The 25,965-nt window shown below is 37.4% G+C and overlaps 1 protein-coding gene across 6 annotated transcripts in view; it reads left to right on the top strand.

Annotated features, from left to right (window-relative positions):
- The window catches only part of DAB1 (DAB adaptor protein 1), a 2,980,230-nt gene that overhangs the window by 2,334,488 nt on the left and 619,777 nt on the right, over positions 1-25,965 (top strand). The gene's annotated exons all lie outside the window — the stretch shown is intronic.

Below are 25,965 nucleotides of genomic sequence, written 5' to 3'. Positions count from 1 at the left end.
GTGTGTATGACTGCTTGTGACTGTGCAAGTGTCTGTATGTGCGTATGTATGCATAATTGTGTAAGCATATTCCCATGTGTGTAGGTGCACTCTTCTATGTGATTGTGTGTGTGTTTATTTATAGTGTGTATATTTGTTTATGTATGTGTTTGAATGTATGTGTGTATACATGCATGTGTAAGCATATATTTGGGTGTGTATGCATGTAAAATGGTATATGTGTATGTGTGTGTGTGTGTATCTTGTATGTGTCTATATATGTGTATATGTGTGCATGCATGTAAATGTTTACGTGCATATAACCATGTGTACATATATACTCTTGTGAAAGTGTGTGCATGTATGCATCTGTATGTGCCTATATATACTATTGTGAATGTGTGCGTGTTTGTGTGTGTGTGTGTGTGTGTGTGTGTGTGTGTGTGTGTGTGTGTGTGTGTGTGTGTGTGTGTGTGTGTGTGTGTGTGTGTGTGTGTGCACGCGTACATCTGTATGTGTCTATATATATATATACTATTGTGAATGTGTGTGTGTTTATTTGGTGAGTGGTGGGAGAGAAAAAAGATACATATAAGTTGTTTAGTTTTTCTTTTAAATGGAAAGCACTGTCCCACATTTTATCAGGGGAAAAGTATCACTATAATTGTATGAAATACCTCAACCCAAGATAATGATTTAAGGATGTTCAAAAAAAAAAAAAAAAACGTGTCCAGTATTGTATGTTTTACAACTTATTTTTATTAATTTTTTTAAAGATTTCATGGCACCTCAGTTTGCCAGTCTTTATCGAGATACATTTTAACTAGCCAGGTGCTGCCAATATATAACTAACTCAATCACACAAGATTAATTCTTTAAAGAAAAGTACATTATATAAAACAATTCAGATTAATTTCTGCATTCAAGCCCTGTAGTTTGTATGTTCTATATTTCAGTTGTTGTTGTTGTTTCTTTCAGCTTTTCCCGGTTAGGGGTCGCCACAGCGGAACTCCGGTCTGCTAATGATTGGCAATAGATTTTTACGTACCGAGTTGCCAGCCCTGACATATAACCTTCAACGAAGGTACGCCCATTCACCCATGTCTCCACACAGAAGACGCTTTAGCTGAGAATCTAACTGGACAACGTCTTACTGTGAGGCAACATCGCAAATAACTTTTCCACAGCAACAGCCATGTCTTAATATTATACCTGAAGTATTTAAAATGTTGCAATGAAATAAAAACTTGAAATTGCCAACATTATGATGGGATTCATATATTCATACAGGTTTTACCATCAAATTGTTCATACAACACTGCCTTATATCATACATGTTAAAATGATAGTGCTGCTTCTTCACAGGAAAAAATATTTCTCTGATGTGAGTCTCAAATGTATAACCCATCCCTGATTACTGAAGTAATGAAAATTAGATTTTGTGCAGGTCATTAATACAACTGAGCACAGCTAAACCTGGAATTGATCTTGCAACTGGAAGAATAGAAATTTAGGACAGGAAAAGGCAAACAAGAACAGTACTTAACAGGCCCTGGGCAAACCTAGTGTTTGCCTTTATATAAATCGACACAAAGATGGGATTCAGATACCCATCATGCACTGCAAAATCCTTTTTGTAGCCAGATTTCCCACTGCATTATGAGAGTGATTCAAAGACCGCTGCAGCATTACAACAGTAAAAAGGATCTAGTGTGTATTCCTATAGCAATCATAAATGGAGAATGTCACATGCAAATTCTACAGTGGGTGGGCATGGCTAGTAGAAAATTATTACCCACCGTTCCCGAGACCCTGGGCTGGAATTACATAGTAACAGTGTTTCAAGCACAAGTTATACCACACTATTTATGGAATAGAGAGGTAAAGTACACCATATGTTTATGGTGTTTAATCATTGAGGTGTACAGCAGGAGTGAGACTATTACTGCTGCAGGAAAACCGTGTGTGTGCATGTGTGTGTGCCTGCGTGTGTATCTGCATTTAAGCATACATGACTGTGTGTGTGTGTCTGCATTTAAGCATATATGACTGTATGTGTGTGTGTAGTATGTGTGTGTGTGTGTATCTGCATTTAAGCATACATGACTGTGTGTGTGTGTGTGTGTGTGTGTGTGTGTGTGTGTGTGTGTGTGTGTGTGTGTGTGTATGTATGTGAGTGATCATATGCATTGGTATATGTGTGTGTTTTTGGCTGTCTGCAATAGAGTTACAATTGTTTTTTTAATTCAGAGACATGCTAATGTTCTGCTAATGGGTGAAAAGGCTTTAGCATGTGTTGCTATAGCAATCCCAAATGGAGTATGTCTCTGAATCACTTTTTATCACCATAGCACTACTAGCACTCAACAATAAGGCTTTAGTTGTGCTACAGTGATAACTGTTCTGAACCCCCACCCAAACCAAGAATTATACGTAGTAACTGACTTCAAGTTAAGATCATTTCTAGTTGTCACACCACTTCAGCAACCAAAGCATCCTTTAACCATCATCTATGTTATAAAATACATTACTCCACCAAATTTATTTTCCTGAATTATTCTTAAATGAGCTACAGTGAAAAGGAAAAATGATCAATTATCGAGGCATGTACTTGTAAAACCTGCCTTGTTCCTTCACTTTTAATGATTAGCTTGATCATTGTGATCTATTATAAAGGTGAGCTGGCATTTAATAGTCTACATAACTGCTACTACAGTGTGAGACATTACAATACTAGATGTTTTGATACTGACATGTGGTAAACTTTCTGCTCATTCCCTTAAGATGACTCAAACTTATTCTCTAATGCTGCTATCTCTGTTTATCTGTTTGTTTTATGTGGTGTGTGCTACTTATGTGAAAATGAAATTTTACAGTATTTATCCCGGACATCATATAATAGTAATCTCCATTGTCTTCTGCTGTAGTAAATTTAACACACACACACACTCACTCATATATGCCAACTGCTTATATGTCATTGCAGAGGTACAGTTAATGTGTCCTTCGCTGCAGGGGCTTACTTTAGAGCACAATAAAGACTGATATTGTAAAAGTAAAGGGGAGCTCTCTCTCTCTCTGGGGTTTGTATATGGTCTGCTCATAACATGCTGAAGACAGAGCAAGAATGCAGAATTAAAATAAAATGTAACATAATTATGGGTATATATAGATTCATTGCTTGGCTAAGGTAAATTAATAGCCGTAAGCCACACCCTAGTGAACTATACATGTGCAGACATGATAAAGTAATCCACATGGGGAAAAATAAAAAGAATAGAAGTCACCTTGCAGAAATGATGACCGACTTGCTTTGAAATGGGTGAGCAACACATGGCAAATTGTAGCTATGAGCCTGTATGTTTCATACTCCAGTAAATTAATCCGATGAAGTGAAGAGCCAAGTTGACAGCAGGAGTTTAATTGTCCTGTGAAACATTCTGTTTAGGAAAACAAATGTGTGAAAACTGTTTCCCTTATACAACAGACGGACAAAGGCTTGCAGAATCTGTCATGATTTCACAATGTCTGGTTTTGTCAAAGGTTTTGCGAAAAGTAACATAGTACTTCTGAACTGATTGCATGCTACTTCAGAAAAAAAAATAGCTTTTCCAACATCTGTAGCAATTTAGGTACAGCACTAAAATATAATAAAAGGGCTAAAGATACAACCAGAGGATAAGGGAATATGCACATTTTGCAGCACCTGGTTTAAAATCATAATTATCCTTAAGTACCTTACTAAAAAAATAAATGTCTGAAAAGGTAAATTTCATTGGGAAAGTAGTGTTTACCTCATCCCTTAAAAAACATTTGCTTCATGATTATTTTGTGCTAGCTCTTCAAGTCTGTCCTATTGTTCTGGTAACATATCCTGTTTTCTTTCTGACATATTGAAGTACTGAGAGTTACAGAGGTATTTGTAGTTATTACATGGACACGTTAAGGCTATGCATGCTGTCCACAAACAAGTGCAGCATACTGTGATTCATAGAGGCTATTTACAGTAATGCACAATGGCTGTGAATAAGCCAAAGCAAATTAAGTGATAATGAGATGTTAATGTGAAATTATGTAGAACGGCATATGCTAATGAACCATTCCCTCTTTGCTATTCATAGTAAATTTTTCCCACCTTTCTATGCTGTTTGCAGATATGTTATATAAAGAGGAGAGTCACCAATCCTATCTACTTTGCAATCCATAAGGATGCTGTCACTTGCTGCTAGCTTTACTATTTCCCATTTTGAGCTGCTTGTCTTGGCCGCACCAAAACCGTTTGCTCTCCGTAGACCTGACCGGACAAGAAGGCAGAGATATATCCAGAAAAGAGATCACTATAACTTTAATAACTAGGTGATACTTGATAAGTTCAGAGTGGACAGGGATATTTTAAGGGGTTTAGTGAGTACCACAGGAGGGCTTCCTATCCTTGTAGATACAAAGGTATGTTTAGCCCTCACTATACTTGCCACAGGGACCTTCCAGAGACAGAGTGGGGACACAGTGAGGATCTCACAGACTTCTATCTCCACGGTAGTACAGCAGTTCCTGGATGCACTCTTGACACGTGGATCAGTACGTCTGTTTCTGGTGTCAGCTCAGGACATAGATATGACTATGGTTACCTTTTATGGGGTGGCACATTTCACCAAAATACTCAGTGCAATAGCTTGCACCCATGTGCAATTAGGGCCCCTTCTGGTACACTATAACTTTAATAACTAGGTGATACTTGATAAGTTCAGAGTGGACAGGGATATTTTAAGGGGTTTAGTGAGTACCACAGGAGGGCTTCCTATCCTTGTAGATACAAAGGTATGTTTAGCCCTCACTATACTTGCCACAGGGACCTTCCAGAGACAGAGTGGGGACACAGTGAGGATCTCACAGACTTCTATCTCCACGGTAGTACAGCAGTTCCTGGATGCACTCTTGACACGTGGATCAGTACGTCTGTTTCTGGTGTCAGCTCAGGACATAGATATGACTATGGTTACCTTTTATGGGGTGGCACATTTCACCAAAATACTCAGTGCAATAGATTGCACCCATGTGCAATTAGGGCCCCTTCTGGTACACAGGGGGAGCAATACCACAAAGGAAAGGGCTACTATTCCATTGGTTGCAATGAAGTGTGTTATGCGTGGTGGTTCATCACCAACATCTCTTCCCAGCATCCTGGCAGTGCCCAGGATTCCCATATCTGGCACACTATCTCACCCTTCCACCATTTTTTTTTTTTCCATTATATTTAAGTAGCTATTCATGTTAAAATGTGTTACTGACACTAAACCGCTATTCCTTTATTTTATTCCCCCTTCACTCTCTCTCTCTTTTTTCCTTTTAGGTGATGCTGGATATCCATTGGAGCCATAGCTCATGACACCAGTGACAAATCCAAGTGAAGTAGCAGCAGCAGACTCCTAAGAAACACCCAGTCCCAGACCGGTGTTGTCACCTGGTTTTTGGCCTCCTGAAGAGTCATTTTAGGTGCCTGGATGAGTTTGGGGGTCCACTTCAGTGTGACCTAGTTACTGTGTGTAGGATGTTTACTGCATGTTGCATTCTGCATAACATGATCATGTGCTGGTCTGTTGGTGAAATGACCCATGCTGTCACTGCAACTCCTAGTTCCAATCCCACTATGACTAATGATGACTACATAGCAGCATTAGTAATGGAGCCCATATGGGAGGCTCTTGCACTGCATACAACTGACCAGGTAATGATGCATAGTCTAGTCCAGAACTATGGACCATGACATTCAGGTTAGTATCTTCTTTCTTGTAAAAAGCACACAAAAAGAGTATAATAATGCATGGAGTGATATCTGTGGACAATAAGGTGTGGCGCATTGTCTGCTGTCACTGTTCATCTGACAGTCCTTCTCATCTTTAAAGAACTATTTTTTTTTTGGAAATTTCAGAATAATTACTCATATTATTGTTTGTAAAAGTAGTACCAGGGGGCTCATTGACTCCTGTTTAGTGATTTTATAAAGCATCGTATAAATCACATTTTTAAGTGTTTTGCACAATAGTGAGCTGTGTTCCTTAAGCATGCATGTATTAAATGTCAACAAGTGATACAATTAGTAAAACTGTTAATTCAATATTTAACATGATTTAATACTTAGCATATGAATGAAAACGTATCATATTGTTTTTTATATAATGCAATGTTTTGTTTAAATTATGTTGTCCGTTGGGGTACTGAACATCAATTATTTTATTTTGTCATATACAATAATTTGTGGCTTCAGAGGCATAAAAACATTTGTGCACCACTGAGGTGAAGCAGCAGCAGTGTTTCTTTACATGGCAAGATATTCATTTTAATCTGTAATTTTCTCGTTACTGTGTTTCCAGGAAAATGTTTGTATTACTATTTTTAAGTTGTAGGTAACTGCTAGCTGTAAGAATGGTAATGCACCGAGCATTGGTGATATTGATTGCAATATGATTTCTTTAACAATTTCCATGGGATTTTTAAACAGTACCATTACAGGAATGAAATGCATACAGTTGTAAAGTATCCTAAGCACCCCCACTTTTTTTATAATGTATACCCTTTGGAGTTAAACATTGACCTGTGTTTGTGAAAGTCAAATAATAAGCAACAGAAATGTCACACTTGAATTCCAAGAGGTCAAGGTCAAATGTGCCATACACATCTCCTTAAGATAGGCTAGGTGATAGTGGAACTGACTTTTAAGAGAGTTTCTCATGAGAACTCAATGGTGAGTTTGCCTGATATCATGTCTTGCTCAATGCAGGTCATCCTGCAGATACTGATCTGACAGTGCTCGGGGGAACATGGTCAAGACTTTGAATGAGAAGTTCTGCTAAGTATAGACAAATGCTGATGTGGCCTGCAAGAGAAATCTGTTGTGCTTATTCCTCCAACTAATTCCAGTAATTTCTTGACAAGCACTTCTGATCTGAAACCATGTGTCAGGAAAGTAATGTGTCCTCTTCCCCTTCCAAGTCTGACTCCTGCTTGAGTTTGATAAGTCCTAAGTAGTATGCTAATGGAGGTGGCCATTGATGTTTGATGTGCCACCATACTATGCATCAGTGTGACCTTGGCATTATCCCTACTCTGTACCATTTACAAACACTGCTGGAAATACTCAAACATACCCTGCAGAAGAACTCTGACCATTTCCAGCTGACTCTCTCAGGCTGCACTCTAAGCCCTAATGGTGTCACTGCACATTTGCTGCGGGGGTAGCTGTAAAAAATTCCTGTACCTAACTCTCCTTTGTAAAGGTGTCACTGTGGACACTGTTCTCTCTGAATATCTGCCACCAGCTGGAAAGTGTCCATTTGGGTTTGGAGATACTAGTGTAGATGTGCGTGGGTTTTCTCTCTGTACAAGCGTGAGTATAACGTCAGCATGTGCTTGACTTTGTGATACCAATGTCACTTCCTGAAGCATTACTAACACGTTATGGGGTCTGAGATCCTGCCATTAAACTTGAGTGAGTGACACTTTCTACAGTCTGACTTGATGCCATCATCATCATCATCCTCAACAGACATTCTGCTGCTGATATTCTCCAAATATGCTGCTATAGTGCAACTGTTTGTTTCTGCTGCTGACCCTGCAAAAATGATTTGAAAGCATTACTAATAAAGGAATAGTATGCGCTACTGTAGGGTCTAGTTCACACTGTCGTAAGCCGACAGTATCGAATACGATATTGTCAGCACGACAATGTTGAAAGTCCAGAACATCGTGCAGGTAAACAGAAATCTCCGTAAGGGAGAGATTTCCATTTATCTCAATGTAGTGCGGTGTTGGAGTTAGTATATTTAAGGAGGGGGGGTGTGGGAGGCACAGGGGGGCTTGCCCCTCTGCCTACGCTAGTTAATATATTTTTTTTGGTAAGGATTTATTTTTTTTACGTTATTCGAACTTTTACTACTTCGATCAATGAAGTTCGACCTTTATTGATTCAATTTAGTAAAATTTCGATAATGTGATATAGACGTCTACTGTATGCTTATTAAGGAGGTGTGGAAGACACTTAACAGGCACACTGCCTTCATTGCCATTCATTGCACATGTAGAAGTTTAACCTATTAATAATAATTGCGTTATGTGTTTGATGTAGTCATTACTTTTCAGCATTCAATTTTCAATATAAATTTATATTACTATTCTGAAACCAACCTTCCTCAACAGACAGTTGTTGCTGCTCATGATGTTAATTGTAGCCAGTGTCCACACTACTTCTGATTATTCCAGTACCATCATCCTCTGTGTTATAGTAATTTCCATGGATGGAGAAGAAGTATTCATAATTTGGTGTTAATGGAAAAATTATTGGAGGACCCTCTTCCAGTAGTGATATGAGCAGTTACATTCCAACTTGCCTTACATCTAGCATGTCCTACCATATCACTTACCGTCTTATTGCATTGGGTTGATGTGTGTTTTCTGCTACCCAAGGCATCGATATCCAGGACAATTCGGTTCCAGGATTTTGTCCTCTAAGCTTGTTTGAGCCCCCATTTACCAAGCAGATGATTGTCATGTGTCCCAAGGGTTGACATGAGGATGCAATCGTCCTAATGGTTGAGGTTGGTCTTTCTCTACCTTGATCTCTTCTTTTGTATCATTACTGTATATGAAAAAAGGCCACAGTCATACACACAAAAAGGTGCTGATGTTATCGTCACTTGAATGACACAACACTGCCTACCATCCTTCATTAAAATGTTAGCTAACACAAACCCCATAATTATATACATGTGCAAAATCTCAATCAAGCCAAGTAAAGTTGTGATATATTAATGTCTGCAGTACCATGAATTCTTTCAAAACAGTAACTTAGTCACTTTGTTAATGGATTCATCCTTCCCCTAGGCCCTGACATCATGATGTCATAATACTGTCATTTTTCATTACTCAGTGACTTTCAGAGATCTCTAAGTGAAGTCACATATAAGCTAAGCAAACAAAACCTCCTTAATACTTCAGTATGTCACAATTAAATCATTGCATTTATACCATGTATGCAGGACCGGCCTTTGGTTAACTAGTGCCCTAGGCAAAATGTCACCATAGTGCACCCCCCACCACCACTCTATGACGCCATCCTGGTCTATCTACAACATCCAGATTACTGGAAAATCACCCCTGCTAGAGAGGCACCCTAGGCAGCCACCTAGTTGGCCTCTGCCTTAGGCCAGATACGCATGTATGTACAATTACTAGATAACACCAAAGCAGATATTTTTTCTTATTTGTCATTAATTATTTCCACTGCTGCTGTAATGATTTTTCACTTACAAATGGCAGCAGTAGTCACTAAATCCATGGTAATATGCCATCATATCAGTGAAATAAACATTTCTTCAAGGTAGATCACTAATTTTACATAATTTCACATTAAATTTTGGTATTTTTATTATTTTTTTTTTACTTTAAGAAGTCCATGGTTTCCCAACTCATTTGCTGTTTAACTCTATTAATTTTGGGTCCATTTATGCATTGTGTGTATAAATTAGTCCGTTAAATATGTATCTCTATGAATCACAGTAAATAAATGTGAACATTTATGGTCAATTATGCTCATAAATCACTCTCAGCTGCTCATGAACATGGCCTCAGGTTCACATGAATGCACTGTGGACAGAAACAGAATCTGGAGCAGTTCTCAATAGTCCCCAGCATTTCACAGGACTGTGATGGATAGGCTCAGGTATGCTCAAAGCTGATTATATTTAGAAAAAACATGTGGGTCATATTTGTGTCAGTCTGCACAACCATGAAATGTAATCTCTATCCATTTAACACATGTGGCACACCTTCACACCTTAAATCTTTTAACATTTAATAAAAGTTGGCAATCATACATATGGGAATATGTATTTCTGCAACCCTCCCCCCAAAAATGTATAAATAAATAAATAACTGCTGGTGTACTGCACAAATAAATGACATTCAGGTGTAATACTCTAAATAAGGTAGCTAAAGCAATGCTCCGCAATTGTAAGTAATATAAAGAATTTACCTAATTTACATTTACCTAATGATGAGCACACACTGCTTTTTGTCTACCATGTAAATGAATTGTGAATATAATCCTTTAAAAATAAGTCTGTGACAAATCAGTTTTGGTTAATCTATACTTGCCAATAACAGTACCTGGTGTAATGCTTGGTTAACTGGGTTTGGTTAAGGTGAGGTCACACCGCAGACAGAGTGAATCTAAGCAGTAAACCATAGCCCTGTTTATACTTTCTTCATTCTGGATCTGGCACTTAGAAAGATGACAACACGTGTAAAGGCAAAAGCTGTGCTCCTAGCTTTTCAGGTAAGGAGAACCTGATAATGGTCCACCTTCTTAGAGAGCTGTATCTGGATAAGATCCAGGTGTGCACACAGGGTTCAGACTGGAAAAGCATCAATACCTGGAAGTAGATGGCTGAGCACCTGCAATCTAACTCCAGCCAACAGTATTGCCACAGATATTAGGACTTTCAGAAGTGCAGGGCTGACTAGTGAGTTAGAGTTCTAATGTAGGCATTATTTATTTATTCATTTATTCAATCATTTTAAACATAGATAAAGAATAAACTATTAAAAAGGTTCTATAATCGAAGGTATTTACTAGAACAAGTATGTATCTGTAATGCTATAATAATGCAAAAGAAAGGAAAAACATTAAAATCAAATCATGAAAAATCATTAGAAATGACAGAACCCAAGCAAAAGGAGGTGGTGTAGCATTACTCTTTTCTTCCTCCCTAACAGTGATACCATGTACTGACCCTGTACCAAAACTCAGTACAGCCGAGTTAACCCTAGTCCTCCTAAAAATAAACAACCACAAGAACATAGCCATAGGCACCCTTTACATCCCTCCTGCTAATAATATTCCTATTCTGGAAGATATACTGTCTTGGTTCTCTGCTAATATCTTCAACAAAACTATCATTCTAGGAGTCGTTAACATTAACTTGCCTTCCATTCAATCAACCTCCATCTACCATGCCAGCAACTTATACAACTTCTCACAAATAGTTAAAACTCCTACTAGACACAATAAAGATAACTCCTCAGGAAGCATCCTAGACTGGATTTTAGTTTCCCACCCTAACAATATCTCAGATAGTGGCACTTTGCCTAACTCTCTGAGTGACCACTTGCCTGCCTTCATTCGTCACACCCCCTCCCCCATACACTTACAACACAACTATATCCTAACTTGCAACCTCAAATACTTCAAACCACAATCCTTTTCAGATAACTTAAAACAAATAAATTGGAGCCCACTGAAAACTCTCCCTCTTGACAATGCTGTTACTCACTTTAACACTACATTTACCAAACTCCTAAACTCCTGTACCCCTCCCAAAAATAAAAGAGTAAAATCCATTTCTGCCCCATGGCTTTCCAAAGACACCCTAGCCCTCATGAATAGTCAAGACAAAGCATGGAAACGCCACCAAAAACTCAAAACACCCATAACCCTCACTGAATACAAACAACTTTGCAATAAAGTAAAAAAAAAAAAACTAATTATGTCTAACCCCAAATCCTGCTACTGTCAACTCCAAACCAACCATAAACTCAATCCAAAAAAGTCTGGAACAGTATCACCAACCTCCTCAGTCCTGGTGAAAAAACAAATCCCTGCCCTGATCCCTACTGTCAGACCACAACATTGCCACCAAATTCAACACCTTCTTCATTGACTCCATTACCAAGCTCACTACATCCTTCCCCCACAACTCTATCATTCCTTCACCTCCTATTTCCCTTAACCCCTAATCATATCACACCCTCTCCCCACCTGTCTCTCTTCTTCTTCAAACCCATCCCAGCATCCACCAAAAAAAAACTCCTCCAAAAACTAAAACCCTGTTCAAATGCCCCTGACAGCCTTCCAACTAATTTCCTCAAACTAGCTGCAGATGGCATTGCACTTCCTATTTGCATATTAATCAACCGGTCTATCCAAGAATCCTATGTACCCCTTCTCTGGAAAAAAGCCTACATCATTCCCTTACATAAAGGAGGCAACAACACTGACATCCCTAACTTTCATCCCATCGCAATCCTCTCCCCCATCTCAAAAATCCTTGAAAAATGTATTCACCTTCAACTTTTACCATACCTCCTAGACAACCATCTACTTACCCTATACAAAATGGATTTAGGCCTGGCCACAGTACCACCACAGCCCTCCTATCCTTTCTTGAAAACATCAACCTCCCCGCAATTCTGGTAATATCATTTCTGCTCTTCTCTTAGACCTTTCTAAAGCCTTTGATACAATATCCCACACTTTTCTTCTCTCTAAGCTAACCCAAGTTAATCTCTCTCCTTCCTCTCTAAATTGGTTTTCCAGTTATCTCCCTGATAGACAACAGTCCATCAAATGGAATAATACTACCTCTCCCTAACTTAACAATCAGACTGATGTCCCCCAAGGATCTATCCTGGGACCTCTGGTATTTAAAATCTTCATAAATGACTTCCATAAATACATTCACTTCTGACAAACTCATCCGATATGCAGACGACTCTACCATTATTTGTTCTGCAGACTCCCTTCCTAAACTTGTTCAGTTGACACAGGCAGCATTCAATATCAGAGATTTGGATGCAAAATAATCACTTAGCCCTAAATGGATCCAAAACTAAACTTATGATCTTCACTCCTTCTAAAAACTCCAAAGTAAACACAAGCACCTTTTCCATAGTTAGTAAACTCCCATCGAAATAGTCTCCCATACTAAACTCCTAGGTGTCATTATTGATGAACAATTAAAATTTGAACTTTACCTCCAAACCAACATTAAGAAAACCCATAAGAAACTAGGAATGCTCTACCAGCACAATCGCTTCTTCACCCCATCAACTAGGCTTACCCTCTCTTCCACATACCTCCTCCCCTCCCTCATGTATGGGGCTCCTCTCCTCAGCAACCTGCAAGCAACCCTCAAAGGTAAACTAGTTTCCTGCTACAATAAAAGTGACAAATTCGATACTAGTTCTAAATCCCTCTCCCACCAATGTGCCTCCCTGCACTCCCTGAACTAGCTAGAACTCTCTCACTACATGTTCTACATTCTATGTTCAACTCTCCACTGTCCACAAACTCATTTTCAACCCTTCTCATTGCCCCTCCCTCTCCTCCGTCCTCACTATGCATCTTCCTACCCGCAGCCTTAGATCTAATAATCAAAACATCCTTGCTGTACACAAACCATCACGTAGCCCTGGTCAGCTTCTTCCATCTTTCTCCCTTGCACGCAAATAGAACTCACTCCCTCCCCACATCCGTACTACACAAAATTTCCCCTCTTTTAAAGCATCGCTACACTCTTATGTCTCCTCTTCCTGGGAACGCTCCTGCTCCTAAACCCCCAACTCCTCCTCATACTGCCCTCTCCCAGTTCAGTTATGCTTCTGTCTGTCACTTATGGGGGTGGGGAGACAGAGTGTAAATATGTACATTAATTCTAATGTCTGTGTTACTCTGGCTTGTCCATCAATAGTCTGTATCTAAACCATACTGTATTACATCCTGTATTTACTTGTATTATCTGTTGCATGCAGAGAGTTTGTGCAAGCCAGAAAATTATTTATTAGTACAACAGTTGTAAAAAGATAGTAATGTTTTCCACAATATTAATCTCATGTACAAGATGGCTGAACTCAGGTACCACGCCCTAGTCATAGTGGAGGTTGGGGGAGGGCTGTGAAGGTTGCAATGTCAAGTGAATGTCCTGCACATACTTTAGTGAGAGATGACCAGTATTACTTCTGTATCTATTATTAAATCATTCCATTGTATGTTCATAAATTAGTACTAGGCTAACTTCCCTTGTGGGTCATTTTAAGCCTAGCCAATTAGCCCATGTGAGAATCAAACCTTGCACATCATGTCAGTAAGGTAAATATCTTAACCACTATGACAACCTCCCATCCTTAAGCCAATCTCTTATACTAGTATTGTTGAGGAAGAACATTATCAAAGATCACAGTCATTTGTACAGTTAAGGAATGGAAAACTTCCATGAATTGCTCCACTTTTCTGTACATGCGCATCTTCAGACTGAACACAACTCACAGACTGTTATGTACAAAGCACAATATTTTAAAACACCATTCCACCAAAAGTGTATCAATTTATTTATAAGCAGTAAAGGGAAGATTGGCAAAATCTAAAAATTCAGATAATAATGCATGTGTAAACAAACACATACTAAGCAAGTTCTGCAGTGAATGAAATGCCTAGCAAATAAGTACCCATATTAAGTGAAAAGGGTGAAATACAGGTAAAACAATTGTATGTTTCCTCTTTATTGCTGCGGAGCAGATTGCCTACAGCATGTAACTGCAACAATGAGGTACAGTGACTGGCTGAAGAAGAGAGTGGGCATGAATAAAGGGTAATGCTCTGTGTGTAACTGATTTATTTAATAGATACAGGATACTAATGTATAAAACATGCTTAGTGAATTAATAAAGTGTGTTCATCACATTACTGCAACCAGAAGTGAGAAATATGTCAGTATATAAGTGCAGTATTCTGTGTTTGAAAGTTTTAATTAAAAAGATAGAGGGAACTAATGTATAAATCATAGTTAGTGAAGCAATAAAGGGCAATCTGTACAGTACTGCAAGTACAAGTGAGAGATATGTTGGTATATAAGTACAGTATTCTGTGTTTAACTTTCATTAATATATATAGGGAAGTAATGTATAAAGCATGGTTAGTGAAGCAGTATAGAGCATTCAGTATATTACTGCAACCACTAGTGAGAGATGTCAGTATATGTGAATTATTCTATCTTAAGGTATTTATATATATATGTATGTATATATATATATATATATATATATATATATATATATATATAGGTAACTAATTTATAAAGTATATTAGTGAAACTTCAGAGTGCATTCACTACATTACTGCAACCAAATATGAAAGCTATGTCAGTATATAAACTGGAATATTTTGTGTTTAATTCATTTTATTATGTTTAGGTATTTTTAAAGTGCGTTTTCATTTCAATATTGCAAATGAATGCATATCAGGTACACATATGATAATTATATTTGTGTGGTAGACTGCAGCATGTAAACCCTACAAGAACTTATAGCAATATCTTCTTTTGCCAAGTACACATATGCACTTACCGTAACTTCCATCCAAAGTCTGGAAAAGCACTCCCCGTACAAATTGTTTTACTTCACTAAAGATTTATAGCAATAAAAATGTTTTAGAATATAAAACTGAATGCTCTGTAATATAATGTATAGTTTTATTGTGTGTATTTTATCTTTTTATCTATCCTCATCTTTTTTACTTTCTTTTTCTTATTTTAATTATTATTTCCTTTTTCCCGTATTTTCTTCCTCTCTCTCTCTCTCATTTATGTTAAGTTTTTTTACAGATCCAAAAATTCTCTGAATATACCCAGGCACATACCTCCCAGGTTAGGAAGCACTCAACTGCTGCCCATCTGGGTACATCTTCACAGGGTCAGGGATGATCCCGGTCCTACAAGCTTCCCGGTACATGAGTGAGTGTCTGGGGGTTTCATGACTTGGTAGAGAATGTGATGGTGAAGATCGTCGACAGATGGATTCAGCCAGTCAAAACCTCACTTTAGCATGTTCAAGACATGCTGTCACAGTTGATGCCAACTACTGCAGACCCCTGCCTCCTCCACATCGGGGTCATCCACTGTACCATCACATGACCGTGGAAATGTTTGAAACTCTGTTGAGTAGAGCTGCTGCTGGCACCTCCTCAGCCCTTCTTCCCTTATTCTTTGTCCCTACACCCTCTTATCTGTTTCTCCATCCGCACTACCCTCTTACATAAAACATATTTGAAAAACTTGGGGTGTCTTTCCCCAACAAAAAACAGTACCCCTCTGCAACCACCTCCTCCAGCACAACCATCTTGATGTTTTCCTTCTCTGACTCGTTCTTTTCAGTCCCCCCCTTACTATTCTTTAAAGTATCCAACAGGGTGTCCACATAAGGATATCTATATAAAACTTTTTTAAAACCTTTTCTTTTTATATTAATAATAAAAGCTGCACCATCTGCCCCTTGACTTACATCTTTCAAGTGTGACTGTGCATAGCTGGGTCCATCAACAATATCTGAACACATACAAAGTAATATGAAGCCTAAATCTTTCATGTAGTACTTCAAATGTATCTGACACTTACCTTTAGGTACTTTATACTTTTGCTGTAAGTAGGCATTTTTTTCAAAACCCTTTGCTTTTCCTTATTCAGTGTGAATAACATGAGCTTAACTTATGTGCCTATACACATAGCAGCACTTATTGCAGACAATTGCTATGCAGCCTCAAAGTCCCAGACTATGAATGTTACCTTCTGTGTGTATGCAATACTTGATCAAACAGCATCAGGAACTGAAACATGAAGGTTATTAATGGGGAATTGCCTTAGAATGTGCCTCATTTTAAACTAGCTATAATAGAAATGGCTCATTGGTGGGTAAATAAACCATCAGTACTGCATAAAAAGATGGAATTGATGCCAAGTGAGACAAACAATGAGAAAAAAAACATTTAAATAAAATAACATTTAACTGCATCTGATAAAATGCACTGTAAAGATCATTTAGGAAATCCAACTTATCAGTTCCAACACCTTAGAAGAACTTTATATGATAACTAAAGATCTTAACTGCCTAGAATTAGACAAGGGTTAAAAGATATCAGCTGTGCCTTCAGGCATGCAAAAAATGAGCTGTTCTTTTTGAGCTGCATCCAGTCTGCTGTGTATACCAGACCTCATTGACTTCAAGTCTACTGAAAATGAACATACAGCACCAGTATTGTATTAAGTGTAAAATGGTCCGCAATTAGTGCTGATGTATGAGAATAATAAAACACAAAAAATATTGAATACCTACCCATACCTCTCAACCTGGAAACATCACAAATCTGGACAAAGGCCCATGAAAAATATGTACAAACCTGTACGCTAATTAACATTACATTTACATACATAATTGTGTAACCCCACCCACTCTAATGGATTTTGGGATACCAACTTTCAAACGCAAACTGAAGAACAGACAACAAAAATATGGCTCCAAAGTCCCCCTGTAGCCATAATGTTGCATTACTTGTCTATTTCACCCCATTTACCATAAATACTGTAATGTGCACACTGCTTTATTTCTTCAATGATTAACTGGATTTCATTTAAAACTTTGATTTTACATTTTATTGCACAAACACTAATAGACACCTGCTAAACAAAGCAATACAGCCTCACAATGAAAATAGACTTAGCATTAAAGCTTCTATGTGCTTGAAACTCATATTCATTGAAACAGCACAGAAAACCACATTCAAAGAAAATGCATCTGTCCAGTGGTGGATAAAGATTACCTTTGAGCTGTTTTCAAATCATAGGCCCCTTGCACATAAAACATACATGTGATCTTTGATACACCTTCCTCCTGACTGTATTAAATTATATTATTTGTATAATACAGCACACTTGTTAGAGTGAGTTTTAAGTTTATTGTTTTGAGCATTTTTCCAGTAAGCAGTGAAACAAAATGCATGGACCAATAATGACAAAACTGCTCAGTTCAGAACATTTCCATCATAAAAGTCTACTCAAACTTCTAGAATCCACCATGATCGGTAAATACACACAATGTCTGCAGAAGTAAAAGTCATCTAAATAATTCCACATTAAAGAGATCTGTAACTAATGAAGGGGTTGCTGCAAACAACTTTATATTTCATTGTTTCATCTACAAGTAAAGTGCCTTCTGGCCTTGAAGAATAAATTGCCTATGTTACATTAAAAAATGATAAGCTAGTAGCATTTCAAAAGGGAATGGATGGGAAACTGATAACAGGTTCATAGTTATTAGGTATCTCCGCCAAAGGAGGACATTCTCAGGACTGCAGCATCTACCCCCTTTAAAAGTCCAAGACAGTACAGTAACAGCAATCCATCTACATACTGTAAGAGTAGAACCCACAGCCTTCTGCAGCAGAAACAAGCATACTTCCTGTTGTGCTACTAACAATGCAAGTAGACATTGCATAAGCAGCACTTAACTTCTCTGTGCCTGAAGAACTGTACAGCACAAGAAATCAGGAAAAAGCCAAATTAATTGGGGGAGGGGTGCAAAGGCCCAAACCCGGGGACACATTTTAAACATTGCTTGTATAATCTTAGAAAGTTGCTAGAATAATATATTGCATTACCATGTGTTTCCTGAAAGATAGGAAGACTGAAACTTAAATGGCTATCATTATTTAGTGAATTCAGGTCTCACTGATTTGTCAGAAAACCACAAATTTTATTTTACATTTGTTTACAAGGAAAGTCCAACTTGAAACAAGCCGATTTTCAGCAGAGGCTCCAGACACACGTCTTTGTGTCTTGGGAAGAAATCAGAGCACCCATAAAAAAACAGTTTCCTATTACGAGATCACAGACACAGTTTGTCGAATGTGTCTTGATTGAACTGAAAAAAGCGAAAAGGCAAAATTGTGAAGCGACTTTTCAGCGTATTGTTTCACTGGGAAAGAATTTGCATGGCCGCCTTTGTTACTTTGCCGTTTTCGGCACTGTAGTGCTATCTCGGAGTTGTTATAAGGGGCACAACCCCCCACATTATGTAATGTTTTAAATTTTTTTTTTTTTTTTTGGAACAGTGATTTTTTTTACCTTGGAAATAAATCGCTGTTCTGAGGTTTTGACCATTGTAAGCTTTCACTTACGTGGGGTCGATTATCGTTAGCTTTTGTAAGCATTCAATAATATAATATAGACCCTAGAAAACCCACACAAACACAGGGAGGACATGCAGACTCCACACAGCAGGCACTTCAGCCAAGAATCAAACCAGAGAACCTCTTGCTGTGAGGCAACAACACTACCACTTCACCATTACACCATCTGAATTTTAAGAGGACCAGACCAAAAGTATGAGCCAAACATTCCTGAAATTCTGTGAATTTGTACAATTGAGAGCTACAAATTCTTCAGTCAAAAGTGGTGGTATGGATAGAGAACTCAGGCTCTTGCTCTTTGTACCTGTACCACACACACACACACACACACACACACACACACTTACTTTACCATTCTGAATGTTTGAACCTTTACATGTATCCCATATAGTCTGTTTGTTATTATTAAAATGTATCCTAACTCTTTTTGGTAAGTGCTGTAGGATCTTTTATGTCCAGAACTGCCATTAACTCACCCCAAGAATGGCATATTCAGGAATGCAGAATCCCCTTTATGCTGTGCTGCACTGTCTATAATGGAAAATTAATTGAAGTACTTAGGGTGGAAGTAGAACCACAGGCTTCTGATTTTTTACATCAGTGGTGAATGGGAATCTGTTGAGCTACTAAAACTGCATTAACATCCTATAGATCTGAAATAATTACTAAAAATTTAATTAGAGGGGCTTCCTGGCCTAAACGATAAATTCACTCATATTTTCATTACCAAAACCTTTGTGCCATTTGTTTGTTTGTTTTTTTTTTTTTTTTTTTAAAGGAAGTGGGTTTGACTTAATAATTACAGTCTTCACTTTATAAAAAAATGTACAGGGTTTCATTCTAACTTCCAGTTATTGACTAGGCTTAAAATGTCCCTAAAGGTAGTTAGCCTAGTATTTACCTATGTGCACATAAGGCTATAGGATACCTGTGGTAGTAGTATCACTTTATTGAGAATTTTCAGTTATTATTTTTTTAAAGATATGACTAGTTAAAGACATCAAATCACTTATGAAAGGTTTCTATAAAAGAGTCACAATTAAGATATAGGCATGCCAGGTAAGGGAACATTGTAATGCAAGACTTTGAATTGAAATCAACCTCTACTGAATAGTAAGCAAGAAAATATTGATGCTGCTGTATGGATGTTAAACACACACACACACACACACACACACACACACACACACACACACACACACACACACACACACACACACACACACAATCAGTAAATGCAGAATGGACCTGCAAATCAATCAGTAAATGCAGAATGGGCCTGCAAATCAATCAGTAAATGCAGAATGGACCTGCAAATCAAATTCCTTATTCAGTCAGTAAATGCATTATGCAGAACAGACCTGCAAATCAAATTCCTTATTCAGTCAGTAAATGCATTATGCAGAACAGACCTGCAAATCAGTAAAATGGACCTGATAATTCAAATGCAATAAATGCAGAGTTTAAATGCATGCATGGCTCACAGAAATTCAAACTCAGTAGTAAAAGTAGAACCTGGAGTGCAAATCAAATATTCGCACACAGTGTAAAAGCAGAATGGGACCCAACTGCCTCTGACCTGAGTCTGGCTGCACTGAACTGAAGACTTCTAATTAAAAATAACACTGTTGTTGGGTCTGTTGCTGCTCTCTCGCAGTTCCACTCTGCTCTGTAGCCTGTGTATTGTAGTCCACTCCAGTCCCCAAGTCCTGACCCTCTCAAAACTAACTCAGTACTAACTCTAACTGACTCAGTCACTCAGCCTGCTGTCTCTGTTTGCTCATTCACATACGTTGCTGCTGCTCAAACATAAAAGTCAATTAATCAGTCAGTCACACCCTTTGAGCCCTCAGCAGAATTTCAGCAGGCTGCTCATGATGTTGACATCATCGTGCATGCAATGACATCAGCAGAAAATTGCCGAAGGAAAAAAAATTAAAAAAGGCTGGGAAATAATCAGGAATAAAGGGGGCCAATCGGAAATTCATGGCACCCCATTATTTGGACCTCAAAACTGGCAAATGCTGAGGAATTCGGATCAGTTGAGAGGTACTCTGTCTTCTGGATTGTAGTGTTGTTGAAAAGGCTGCAGCCACATCCAAGACAGGAATGGCGTAAAAAATCTAAAAGTAAAAAGTCACTTCCTGTCTTTATTGAATAGCTACAGACTGACACCTGAAGAGAAAAGTTATAACTACTAATAAGAACTCCAGAGATTTTACTAGTAATGTGTAATCTGTTGAAGGCGATCTGCTTGAATGAATATTTTAAGAAAAAACAGGAATATGCTTCATTAGTAGACAAGAACAACTGAGCTCAGCAAATAAAGTTAATTTCACTCATGGCAGTGCTGGCGTGAGATACATTTTTTGGGTGGGGTAAAGCAGCATAAACCTTGCTAACATCTTATGTCATGTTTTAATCATTTCTCTTGATAAATCATTAAAGCTAGAAGAATGAACAGCATTTGCTGGGATAAAACTTGTTGTCCGCCAGACAATAATATTTCCATTTGCACTGCTTTCTTTGGTTTGATGCAACATCTTGAATAGTTTTAGAAACAGATGCAAATTGTCTCTGGCATGCTTCAGATTACAATATGTCCTCTGAGATCAAAATACAATACCTTCAAAATATGTCTATAATGAAGTAAGAAGGAAAAGGATGCTTTGCAGTTATTAAAGTGAGCAGTGACATCATAACCTGCAGGTATTTCTGTAGTAGGTTCATTAAAGAAGCCCAAGTCCCAAGCACTTGAAAATCACTGTCTCAAAGCCAGGGTCTCTTGTGCCTTGCAGCTGGGCTAGGCTGCTGCTCATGCTTGAATGTTAATATCAGATCAGTGAAGTAGCAGTGGGAAGGGAGCACTGCCCATGCTCAAATTCAAATATGACTTTTGGCAATCAGCTGTAGGAAGGCAGTGGGGGGTTAGGATTATGGAGCAAGATTGAGGTTGTAGGACTAGGGCATGGAAAGGGAGTTTCACAGTTAGGGAGTGATTGGGACTTCAGGGTTAAGTGGGGGAGTGAAGGTTTAAGGTAAGGGTACAAGGAGAAAGGTTAGGAACTGTGTGGGAGTGCTAGGTTTACCATTTAGGTTCTGGTAGAGCTATGCAGCTTATAGGCTAAGGTGTTGGAAGTGCTGTATGGAAATGGAAGATGGGACAAACATGAGTTAAAGCAACTGCTTTTTCAAGCAAATGATAGTGTGCAGGTATGCCCTGAGATATTAGCACATGAGCATCTGTAGTACACCCTTCTGTAGTTAAAAAAATGTTGATCATTTAATTAGTCACAGCTTGCTCATATTTCTTTTCCTGATAATTTTAAAATGGATTAGCATCAGGCAAGAGGGAGCATGGAGTTTACTGCAGGCAGACCGTGAATTTGTTTTCAGTGACTAAAATTAATTTCCATTTATGGTCATATGATGTCATGAACAACACAGGACAATGTTTGCCTTGCTTTCACTGTCTCCCCTCAGTATTTTACTATTTCCCTCCATACGTTAAACAAAGATACTTAAAATATTACTAGTGATATTTTTTGTGATTTACAGCAGTGATCTGTGGATATTTTAAATAAAATTAATTTGACTTTTGATGTTTTCTCCCACTAGTGTCATGAAGCTAATTTTGGGTATGGGAAAACATGGAGAAGTAGGAGGTTATACCATGCCTGGGCAATGACCCTCTGTTGATTATGTGGTGCAAACCTTCTTCCTTGGATGGTGAAATATTAGATGATGTAGAGATAAATGCAAAGCATGAATACTTATTTTCTCATGGGGTTTTTCATGCCAAAACTACACTGTTGAAAATGACGACTGATATGCTGCATCTGAATGAACTCCGCAGTGCTTGAGCAGAAATGTAATGTGAAAGGTGAAAATATTATTAACCAAGATGAAGACAGGACTTTTGGAATTCAATAGTTGATTCACTTAAAAGTTAAGAAAGCATATAACTGCAGGAATAATAATATTGTGGATATAAGGAATAAAATTTTCCTGAGTATTATTCCAGGCAAACTGAATGGGACAGACTGTAGCACTTATCATGATGGATCATCCATATTATAATATAATCTCAAGTTACAAGTGCACACCAATATGTGGGAGTCCTGCATTTTGTCTAAATGCTTGTTGGTCAACATTTAGTAAATCATCTACATGTGGTTGACATATGCAAATGGTCAACAGGTATGCGAGATTGACAATCCCCAGGTAGGGGAATATTCCCTGTACTAACAATTGCGTGATCCCTGAGTGAGTATATATATTTAGTAATGTATAAATACCACAAGTCTTACATTGCAACTGTGTATTGAAAATGTTTTTTTAGCATGGGGCAAGCTGCACTGCATGGCCATATGGGGTCTGCATCCACTACTACCCCTACTTTATATATATATATATATATATATATATATATATATATATATATATATATACATAGATAGATATATATATATATATATATACATAGATAGATATGCATGTAGATATATACCGTGTCCTAAGTTGCACCAGAATATAGAAAAAGCTAAACTCTGGTTGTGGTTGTATGTTGGTTAAGTTCTGATGCTGATTTCCTGTGACACCAGGGAAATACTGCCCTTCCAGCTTTCTGGAATTTTGAAAACAATTATATGTCACTTGAAAATATTAAAATGCTTTATATCGAAATGTGACACTGCCAGCCTGGCTATCTGGAATATTGTAAATAATCATATGTCATTTGTGAATAGTAGTATGACTCGTATGCTTGTCCTACAAATGTAAGAGAACTGTATGTTATGTACTGAGCTTCAAGAATGTAATCACAGTATACCCTATTGGAAAAGAACAGAAATTTATATAAACTATATACTTGTGCAAATGTATGTTTTAATAATAGATTAAGGAACATACAGAGTTAACTTGCAAAACTCTAAGAAAATAAGTTGAAATTGTTTTATGATTGTGTTTATCTCTCAGTTTCACTGAAGGAGAAATGATGTCTAAAGCTAGAAGTTTCTTTCTGTTGTCTTGAAACAGAAATAATTATTAGGTTTAAAATATAGTGTTTTATTGCTCTGTGGCTTCCTAGCAGATGCACATCTGAGAAATAAGTATTTTAACAGAGAGATGTTAGTATCTGGTTAGCCTGGGAACTGAAGGCAGGTAACAAAAAGTGATGTCATCCAGACTAACCCAGCAGTAAAATGTGATATTCATTTAAGAACTCTCCAAGAGGGAGAGAGGGCATTTTGTATCTTGTCTTGGACCCAGAAATATCCATTCATCATCTGCATTTGCCTTGCTCTGTAAATAAGTCTAGGGTACAATAATTTCACTTGGATATAGATAAGAATATAGTAAAAATTAGTTTAGATGTTTTCTGTATTTATTTCAGACTGGCCTGCAATATTGTTTAAAAATATTTCCTGTGATTCTGAACTCTGTAGTTACTGTGTTGTTTGAGTAGTGTCTTGTGCTTTTATTATTTATTCTTAAATATATTTAAACCTTTTAATTGTTGTTTATTTAGAGATATTTAAGCTCTTTGCATACTTCCATATGTATTTGGTGACACTGTACAGGCCACTCCTAAATAGTCTTGGTCACACTTACCATTTGAATAATAGTAACATTACACAGTAGGGATGGTCATCCTTTGTAAGGACCTTTATAGTAGCTGATAAGTAGTGATTGGTGGTAATGATAACTACCTTATAGTCTGGGCAGAAGGAGGCATAGGCATTGCCAATGGTGAGGATTGAGGCTCCTTGATTACTGGGACAGTGCAGGGGTGTCACACTTCCTATGAAGGAGTAGGTACAATCCATTCTCTCAGTTCTGATGAAGTCCAAAGGTTTTGCATGAAAGCTCTTAATTAAAGGAGAGTAGTAACATTTTCTTTCCTCCCAGTGGGTCATACTCTCTAAACCCCACTGTTATATATACTTGCAATATATATATATATATATATATATATATATATATATATATATATATATATATGTATATATGTATGTATGTATACACAACTATATCTAAGATGTGTGTATATATATATATATATATATATATATATATATATATATATATATATATATATATATATGTATAGGATCACTAGGAAATACAGAAATTCCACAGTCCTGAGACTCTAAATCCCAAGGACCAGAATTTCGAGATTACGTAATCTTGAACATTAAAAAAATGTAAAAAAAAGTAAAACATCCAAGAAATTATTCTAACCTGTACCCCCACACCCCCTGCAACTTAAATATACCAATTACAAGATCGCACTAACGTGGAGTGAACGGCAAAGTTCCCGTTCCCCATTGTATGGCAGTCCCCATTCACTACTTTTGAAATTCTGCAATCTTGAGATTTTTATCGTCGGGATTGTGGAATTTTGGTATTCCGTAGTGATCCCATATACATATATATATATATATATATATATATATATATATATATATCTACGTTTTTAAATCAAAAGTACGGTTCATCGAACCGTACATCCTCGAACTCACTTCCGCAAAAGTGCATTCCATCAAAAATGCACTTTTGCAGAATAAAATAAAAAACTAACTAAAAACTAAAATAACACCCTAAACAGTGTTATGCAGGGGGGCAAACCCCCTGTACCCCCCACACCCCCCACTTTAATATTCTCACTCCAAGATTGTACTACAGTGGGGAAAAGGGAATATTCCGTTATCCCCACTATACTACAATCTCAACAAAACTTTTCTTAATTGTACATCAACAGTATACGTTGATGTACAACTAAGGCAACATGCAAACTACATGTTTTCCTTTTTATTTGTTTACTTGAGCGAAAGTGCATGTTCGACAAAATGTAATTTCGCTAAAGCAATTTCGACAAAGTACGGTTCGATGAACCATACTGTTGATAAAATAAACAGAACCCATATCTATATATGTATATATATATATATATATATATATATATATATATATATATATATATATATATACACACACACACACACACACACACACACACACACACATAGAGATATATAGATATCTGCAAAAGGATCTAACATCTGCTTTATGGTGTAAGAAATAAGACTGTTGGTGCTACCCTGCTAAAATTACTCTAAAACATCTTGGTCAAATCAAAAATGTAACATCAACCTGCAATGTTTTAATCAAGAATGTAAATTTCATAATCACAAATG

This window comes from Protopterus annectens, chromosome 10.part0 (genome assembly GCF_019279795.1).
Source record: "Protopterus annectens isolate FY-2018-M chromosome 10.part0, PAN1.0, whole genome shotgun sequence".
Classification (NCBI taxonomy): domain Eukaryota; kingdom Metazoa; phylum Chordata; order Ceratodontiformes; family Protopteridae; genus Protopterus; species Protopterus annectens.
Note: the sequence above shows the minus strand (reverse complement) of the source record. Positions and strands in the feature narration are given on the sequence as shown.